Here is a 9,697-nt window from a genome sequence, read left to right on the forward strand (position 1 = left end):
AGATTCATTAGGGGCCAGCCTCGCCTGGTTCCTTCACTGGATTTCTGGTCCGCCGGTTGGACACAGGAGAGGGATCTACGATGGGAGCTCCTCAGCAGCCTCACCATATGGTTCACTTGGAGAGCCCGGTGTTTCAGGGCCTTTGAGGGGAGACTGGAGCCACCACCAGCAGAGACTGTTCGGGGGATTTGGCAGGAGTTGATCCACACTCTGCAAGGACAGTATGACCGCATCTGGGGGGCGACTCGGATGAGGCGATCTTGCGACGCCAGGCCTTCCACACCACTTGGCGCAACTGCCCCTTCTATACCCTACACGCGGGCTCCCCGTGCTAGCACTACAGGTTTAGCTTTCCCCCCCTCCTATTGTATGATATAGCCCCTTAGTCTGTGTACTGATATTTGTATTTCTCCTCGTGCTGGCACTATAGGTTTGGCTTTCCCCCCCTCCTATTGTATGATATAGCCCCTCAGTCTGTGTACTGATATTTGTATTTCTCTGCACCTAGGGAGAGTCTCCCTAGCTGCATTGCTTGGATCTCTGCTCTGTTTTCTCATGAGCAGGAGGGGATCTTTTGTAGCCTTACGGGCGTTTTTATATAACTAATGAAAGGATCTTTTTTGGAAAAAAAAAAGAGATTGTGGGTAATATTAGCACATGCTTGTATTAGAGAATGATTACAAGTCTTCCCATAGTTTAGTGAAACTATTTCTCCCCTTGGCACATTTAGTGGCAAAAATTTCATTGGGATTGAGAACCTTGTAATAGGCTTAAGATTTAGTTAAGATTTTCAAGCTAGGACTAATTTCCTTGGTTGAAAAAGCCTCTCACTCTACCTAAGAGAGAAAAAGCTTAAGACTAGAGAACATTTTTAGCCATAGAAACTCTCTGTTAAGGAGAGAGAATGTTGTAAGGGAAGTGAACAAATTCCATTTTTAATCTCTTTATCTAGGATATAAAAATAATATTATTGTCCTTGTTAAGCTAACTTCTATTTTTAATCTCTTTATCTAGGATATAAAAATAGTTATCCTTGTTAAGCTACCTTTTATGTCGATCAAGATAATGGTGATTGCCAAGATCTAACTTGGGATAGGAAACTATTTAAAGTGGACAAATGATGTGGGATTCACTAATCACTTAAGGAACCTTTTGATGGACCGATCATGATATATGTGTTTGGTTTGACTGAAAGGGAAACAATATGCTTGGAAACCATGTTGAATGTGAATCCTTTTGAGTGAAACTGATTGGGAATGGTATTTACCCCAATGAAGTTCATTAGCACATGTGGCATTGATGAATGACCATATGTGCAATGGTTAGAACCGCAGGGTTCAGAGACCAAGAAAAGGGAAGAGTTTAAGGGGTCATCTTCCCTTGAATGCACTTGAATATTGATGTGAGTGATTCTTACAAGTAAACTATCCTAGTTTACTTGTAAGAACTAGATGCTAGTGATTCTTACAAGTAAACTATCCTAGTTACTATGGTAAGAACTAGATAGGGTTTGGATCACTGACAAAGAATAAAGATCTTAGAGTGATTTATCTAGACCTCTAAAGGTAGAGGTTAAATGTAATTGAATGAGAATATTCCCAATGCGTAGCATCTCCATTGAAGTTGGTTGGTCGATTTGTGAAACCACCAACAAGAGAGAGATGTAAAATAATATTACCTTGAGGGTATACTAACATAATTTAAATTACGAGACTTGAAAATCTAGATAATTACCATGGGTAATTTGGCTTAATAATTTCTTGTTAAAAACATTAAAAGTAGGTTTGGTCCCTTTGGGTATATAGACTTCAAAGTTTTCACCAAACTACAAGTTGAAAGCTATCTTTGGGTTAGGAATCCATATGACTTGTAGTTTAAACAAAAGGTTTTATCAAGATAAGTCAAAGCTTGATCTATACTTTGCATAAATTTTTAAGACTATGTAAATGGAAAGGATGGTTAAGCATCCAAGATCAAAACATTATGGATAAGATTGATATATCATTGCACATATACTACTTGAAAGGGGTGCAACAACATCACCACAATTGAGCACATGGCTTCAACCTAATTTGGGTTTGTAAAATAGAGTAAGCACATTAATGGAAGCTTCAAAATCAAATTAGTCTTTAGCAAATATAGAGCAAGAGTCAAAAACAATAAGTTAATGGAGTCAAATTAGGGTTTCACTAATATAGAGAAAGAGTTAAAAACAAGATCCTAAACAATATCTCATCTTACTTTTCCTTATATTGAATAGAGAATAAGTGAAATTACTAACTCATATACGGTCCTAGACTGGTGTGGACACAATAAAACGATTCCTACTTATACCTATTCTGGACATTAATAAGTTATGTACATGAGCTTGTGTCCAGGCTAGAGAAGACTGGTTGCAAATTTGTTCATGAAGGAGGTATGGAGCTTACAAAGGGGAGCCTTGTGAAAAACATCGAATTGGCGTCATCTATAAGGGGGGAAGTATGTGCTTTGTTGTCTAGTGTCACCACACATGGTATATTTTATGGATGATCTATCTGCTAGTTTACTTGAGTCCTATATCCAGAAGACCATAAAATTGAGATAATCTTTAGAAGCTCTCTGCTATGTAAGCTCCTTATCGAGTTAGAACAAAGAGATTAAAAAATAACTAGAAGAGTTGCTAGTGAAAGGATGGATCAGACCCTCAATGTTCCAGTTCTTTTGGTAAAAAAGAAGATTGGGACATATCGAATGTGTATCGATTATAGTGCTTTGAACAAGATTACTATGTGAAGAACTAATATCCGATACCTCGAGTGGATGATCTACTAGACTAGCTCAAGGGAGCACAAGTATTTCGCAAAATTGACCTTAAGTTTGGTTTTACTATTAGGTCCGTTGTATGGATGAAGTAGACATTTTCAAGATAACCTTTAGAACCCAAATCGACCACTATGAGTTTTTAGTTATGCCATTTGATTTGACTAATACTCTAGCTACTTTCAGTAGGATGATGAATATAATATTCTTGAAGTATTAAAATTTTATGTTTTTTGATATCTTAGTTTTTGGTAAGAATCTTCAAGAGCACACACAACATTTGGAACAAGTGATCTTTGAGAGAATTAGCTCTATGTCAATCCTGATAAGAACAGTTTCTTTAAAAAAGAAATTGAATACTTAGGGCATATAGTATTTGCTAATGGCATTCATGTGGATCCTAAAAATATCAAAAGCATTGTTACTTGGCCTGGACCGTGTGACATTCATGAACTTTGATCTTTTCTTGGTTATGTAGCTATTATAGGAAGTTCATTAGAAACTTTGCATATATTGCACATCCATTTTTACTGAACTTCTTAAGAAAGCTAGATACTTTAATTGGACTAATAGACATGACCATTCATTTTCTAAGCTCAAGAACTAGTCCTTAAGAAAGCTACATACTTTGATTGGATTATTAGATGAGACCATTCATTTTTAGAGCTCAAGAAGGCTTTAACTCATGCACTAGCCCTTAGACAACTAGATTTTCAATGACCATTCTTTGTGGTAATGATGCAATTGGGCAAGGTTTTGGTGTTGTTCTCATACAAGATGGTCACCCCATTGCCTACAAGACTCGTAAGCTCAAACTAATAGAGAAAAATTATAGTACATATGATAAGGGATTAGTTGTTGTGGTACATATGATAAGGGATTAGTTGTTGTGGTACATGCTGTGAGACTTTGGAAACATTACTTAATAAGATTTTAATTTTTAATCAAAACTTACCAATAGAGCATTCTACATTTGCTGACCCGTCTCCAACCCATGATCCAATATCAACCAAGAAAAAAAATGATGTGGTAGATACTTAAGTAGACGTCCTAGTGTCCACAACATCTTTGTGATTGAAAGTGAACCTTTGGGTCCTATGAGAGAGTATTATGAGTAAGAACCTAACTTCTATGAACTTTGGATCAAGCTGAGATAATCATTGGATCTTATTGGTGATTACTCATGTCGAGATTGCATGTCACCGAGCTTAGAAAGTTTGTTTTGGAGGAAATGCATTAATTGCCATACATGGGTTATCAAGGAGTTTCTTCTAGCTTGCAATTAGTGTCTAGAGAATTATTTTGGATTTATTTTAAACAAGATGTAGAAAAGTTTGTGGTTGAATGTTCTATTTGTCAAAAAATAAAAAGCTATATAGGCAAGACCCAAGGACTTCTCACACGTGTACCAATCCTAAATGACACTTGATTTCATTACGGGTTTGCCTACTAGATCCAATCATAATGATATGATTTGGTCTATAGTGGACTATTTGAGTAACCAAGCCTATTTCTTACCTTGTAAGAAGACTTTGACTTCCCAAGAAGCTGCGAAATTAAGCAGATCTTTGTGCATCATGGTTTGTCGAAAGTCATTGTTTCAAACAGAGACTCTAGATTTTACAGTAACGTTTGGATTGCTCTTTTTTTAAATTAGACTTTTTCACATCTTTCCATCGAGAAACAAATAGATATAGACTACTACGTTGGATCTACTTAGAGTCTATGTTGCCCAGCAACATAGTTCATGTGATAAGTACATTCATCTTCTCTAGTTTGCTTGCACCTTTTGAGATTGCGTACGGCAAATCTCTGCCTATTCCACCTACAAGACTTTTCCACAAAATTGAAGCTACTGATCAATTCACTAAATACTTTACTTGCATTTTGAGTTAGGTATGAGACTCTATTATTAAGAAAAAAAGAAAATAAAAAACGTAAAGCTATATCTTTTGAAAAAGGTGACTATATACTTTGAGAAATACAAACTCATGAGTGTTGTGAAATTCCCAGCTATGGAGAAATAAGTAACTCCTAGAATCACCCTACTATACAAACTAATTACAACAAACATAGGAAGCTATAAACATGGGTCAATGTGTATGTACCGAATATATTAATATTTAAAATATGGTGTAGTTATGCTTGATATATCCCTTGGAGCCCTACAATTAAACGTAGAAACTCAAATCTAGAAGGGAAATCCCGAAAATTGAGAAATATGCAAGAGTACATGTTAATTCTCTACAGTGGTAGGCATACCATAATATGTTAAAGAATCAGCTCTATCTAAGAAGAAGAAAAAGTCTTTGTTTCAAGTTAAAAAAAGAGTCAAATGTGCCAAATCAAGAGGATAAGCTATCTCACTATCCACTATAGAGAAATTTTGTCATGCACGACCACAACTTTTATCCGAGGATCCTACTTAGTCTAATATTACTTCTAATTTTGGAGAGGGTGCATATATGTACATTGCACGAAGAGATAAGGATACTTGAAAAGCTACTACACCTTCATCTTGATTATGCTTACTCTACTATACCCCTAGAGCTTTCAGATGCATGTATTGAGCAATGTGAAATTTTTCTTTTCAACATTGCATGTAGAGATAAGGATACTTGATAAGATACTACAACTTTATCTTGATTATGCTTACTCTATTATACCATTAGAGCTTTTAGATGCATGCATTGAACAATGTGAAAATTTGGTTTCTGACATGGGTTTCCATGGAGACATGGAAACCCATAGCCTCCATGGAAATTCTTGGAGAACATGGGTTTCCATGGAGGACATGTTGGCATTAGGAGGGATGCTAAAAGGCCAGCACTAACCTCATAACAACAATTGTGGAGGCATGGGGAGAAAAGGGACATAACATATTATTTGGTAAGTTTCTATGATAAAATATCAAATTGGATAGAAATCTAAGATGTATTACTTATGTAAATTCTTTATTTTTGTGAAGCACATTCTATTTATGCAGGGCCATATTTTGTGAAGGAAATGGAGCCCTAGCTATTTGGAATACCCAAGGCATGGAGAAGTCACATTATTGAGCAAGGACTACATACTTTCGGACTACACAACAGTATGGCAGTGGAAAACAAGAAGCTCATTACATTTACTATTTAATTAGTTCTATTCAAAGGATAAGGTACAAGCTACTAATTTGTAGTTAAAAGGCACTATTTTGGTGGGAGAAAATGTGTGGTTTTGTATTAAACTATCAAATTTTAAATTTACTTTTTTTAGTATTAAAAATTGATACTTTAGGTAGTGTATTTAAATAGTAAATTTTATTATAAAAAGGCCTCTCCTCCTCATTTTATAGGATTTGTTTAGCTAGAAGTAAAGACACAGCAAGGAAAGACTATTGTACACGTAGAGGCTGTACAAAGAGGGAAGAGAAGGCATTACGTGAGAAAAGAGAAAGAGAGTAGTTTTTGATGGAGCATATGCAAGGATAAGAAGAGAGACATACTGCTCTACCACCTCCTTAGCAAGGACATGAGAAGAGACATGAAGACCTTCCACCAGGCCCACCACACAGACTCTTTAATGAGCCCGTTTAAGAGCCCCAAGCTATCAAAGCACATGCTTAAGCCGAGCCGTGTCTTGAAACACATGGTGATATGTTTAAAGGGTTGGCAGACATACATAACTTAGAGTCTGCTCTGTAAGAAAGGCTTATGGCAAAAAAGTTTGTTGATCACAACAAAGGATGGCAGTACCCTTTTTCTTCTCCTTCAAAGGTCCATACCTATAGACCTAAATCTCCAAAAACAATGGAGGAGAGCTACAAGAAGAGGAGGATTCTTTGCCCCCCCCCCCCCCCCCCCCAACAAGCAAGTCTAAGAGATAGAATAAGCTACAAAGCAACCATAAGAGAAACTACAAAATTAGCCAAAGAAAAAAAAACTACTTCTATATACAAATAGCCTCCTCTCTAGTAGCTGCTGCAAGGCCAAGGACTACATGAGCCTCCACAAGAGACCATAAGGAGGTCCCCAAGAAAGGAATGACCAGTGAGTGGAGCACAAAAGGAAGAACCGCCTCCATAGAGAGAGAAAGAAGTCCCTTTCAAGCATCAGAGGAAGTCTACACCACAAAAGAAACAAAAGTAGTGACAAGTAGACGAAGAGAGGCCTGCACCACCTCCATCATTGCCCAAGACAGTCTCTCAGAAAGGTCAAAAGAAGCCTACAAAACCTCCATATAAAGAAGAAGAAGTTGGGCCATCTAGGCCTTGGGGAAAAGAGAGCTTCAATAAGAAGCCAAAGATTACACTTAAAGTGAAGCCACTAGCACTCCCAACATTTAAAAAGAAGAAAAGAACCAAGCCTCATGTCAAAAGCCCTTAGGGAAATAAGAACAATGTAGAAAACTTATCATCAAGCATGTCAGAGAGCACCTTTTCAATGTGTGGTTCGTAAAATAGCTCAAGATGAAACCTATGTGGCATCCATAACAATAAAAGACAAAGACATGCAATTGGCCAAGAGAATTCGTGGCAATTATAGCTTAGGATAAAGGCCAAATAGAGTAGTTTTTTAATGACTTCATCGTTTATTTACTTTGTAACCCTTGATTTTAATGAAAGTAAACTGATTTGGTCTCTTCAAAAATCTATATTTATATACATTTGATTTAATATGAAGTATAATTTAAGGTTGTACCCTTTGAGAGGGACCAACAACTTAAGCTACCACTTCCCCATCCTACCTAGCATGACCAAGGTTGTGCTGGTGGAATTTGTCCTCTAGTCATACCGTGTTAGTTTGGAGGGTGTTTGACATTTTTTTTCATACTATCTCCCACCATAGGCTGCATGGAGGTCTACTAGTTCAAAAAAACATCAAAAAAAGTAATTCAAATTTTTCACTCAACCGAAGCGTTTGGTTAGTTTCGGATGACCAAGGTTGTGCTAGTGGAATTCGGCCTCTGGTCACGCCGTGTTGGTTGGGGGTGTTTCACATTTTTTTTCATACTATCTGTCATAGGTTACATGGAGGCCTACTGGTTCAAAAAAATATCAAAAAAATGAATTCCATTTTTAAAACTTAATCAAAGCCTCTGGCTAGTTTTGGATGAATTTATTTATTTATTTTTCAAGATGGTTTTTTAGTCCTTCTCAAGGTATGTTAAAGGTATTTGGAACACCCTGGGTTAGACATAATGGGAAAAAAATGTCAAACACCCCCCAACCAACACTGTACGATTGGAGACCATACAATAATTACTATCGGTCGATGGTGGCCTCGGTCGTGCCATGTTGGTTAGGGGGGGGTGTTTGACATTTTCTTAAATATTCTCGATGTGTTCTTGCTCTTGATGATGCACACTTAAATTTAACTAAAAAAATTTAGAGTAGAATGGGTAAGATTTATCTCCCCTATTCTGTCCCAATTTTTTGTGATTTTCCTTTTTTGTTTTATGGTTAAAAATACGGTTATAACATGGTTATGAATGCGCTATACAAGGCTCCTCGCTCAAACTCAAGCCACATTACCAACCACCTCTACAATCGCCTACGAAACATGATCTTTTTTCTCTCTAGATCCTATGATTTCTTCATAGGAAAAAACACAGCTATACCCCCCTATTTCTTGTTGTGATTCTCCATGATTGAATTAAAATAACACAATATGAGGCATCATCCCCACCACCGTTGACATCAAGAGCCTCCAACATGGCAATGATGTATGTGCATACAACTATGATCGTGCTTGCATCATCAATTGCTTTGCAACTAGTTGATGTATGGGCCAAATGTGGACTTTAGTATGCCTTGGATTAATATATGCCCTTGTAGAAATTCTTCTTGCAATGCAATTAAAAAATATTGGACCAAAGTGAGGGTTCAAAGCAAGCAATTGAAACCTTGGAGATTAACTATCTTTAAGCTCTCTCTTGGCTCTAACATGTTTGGATTAACTATCTTTAGGCTCTCTCTTGGCTCTAACATGTTTGGATTAACTATCTTTAGGCTCTCTCATGGCTATGCACATATATATGATCATGTTTTGGCCTCTAACATGAACCTCAAATCAAGAATTCACCTACCCCATGTTCTTGGATGGGTACTCTAGCCACCCACCATTAATGGCCCTAGTATGAAATAGGTTCGAAATGCTATCAAAGTGGAATTAGTAATGTAAAGACACTATGCATGACAAACTTTTGAAAGTTAAAATAAACATTACTAGGCTTGCTCTAGCATGGTAACGATTTAAAATCATAAACAAATAGGAACACACAGCTTTTGGTACCAAATTTCAATCACCTTTGTCATAACAATTTTGAAATACTTTGCCATTGTAACCACTTTGAAATACTATTCCATTCATCTTTTTAATTGATGAAGGAACGAAACGTTGAATTAGAGCTATTTTATAATCCCATCGAGCATTTTATGCACACTCTTTACTTCGGTCAATGCTGAAAAGGTCCACAAAGAATAGGATTTGATCTACTAGATTTAATGAATAGGAGCTAGTTGGAAAAAAAGTTGGCGATTTGATCTACTAGATTCAATGAATAGGAGCTAGTTTACTAGGGCCACATGTGGTAAAGTCCTCTACAACTTTTGAAGAAAAAAAGTGGGGATTGCTTTCCCAAGGTTGATTTGTTGGAATGGTTGAGAATTTGGACTCCTTGCATTGTAGTTTGCAAAACACTGTAAGCTATATAAAGTCCAACTATAGATCCTATACATTTATTATATATTAGCATGCACAAAGGTCATGGAAGTGTACGAAAAGGAAGACTGAGAGAGTGTTTGATCCCTCAAGAGAGACTAGAAGACAGGAGACAGTTAGAGAGGGGGTGGGTGGGTGTGTGTGTTTGTTAGAGAGAGAGAGAGTGTGTGTTTGATTCCTCACACAAGAGAGAC

This window comes from Cibotium barometz, chromosome 33, assembly GCF_041138505.1.
Source record: "Cibotium barometz isolate CiBa-2024 chromosome 33, ASM4113850v1, whole genome shotgun sequence".
Lineage (NCBI taxonomy): Eukaryota > Viridiplantae > Streptophyta > Polypodiopsida > Cyatheales > Cibotiaceae > Cibotium > Cibotium barometz.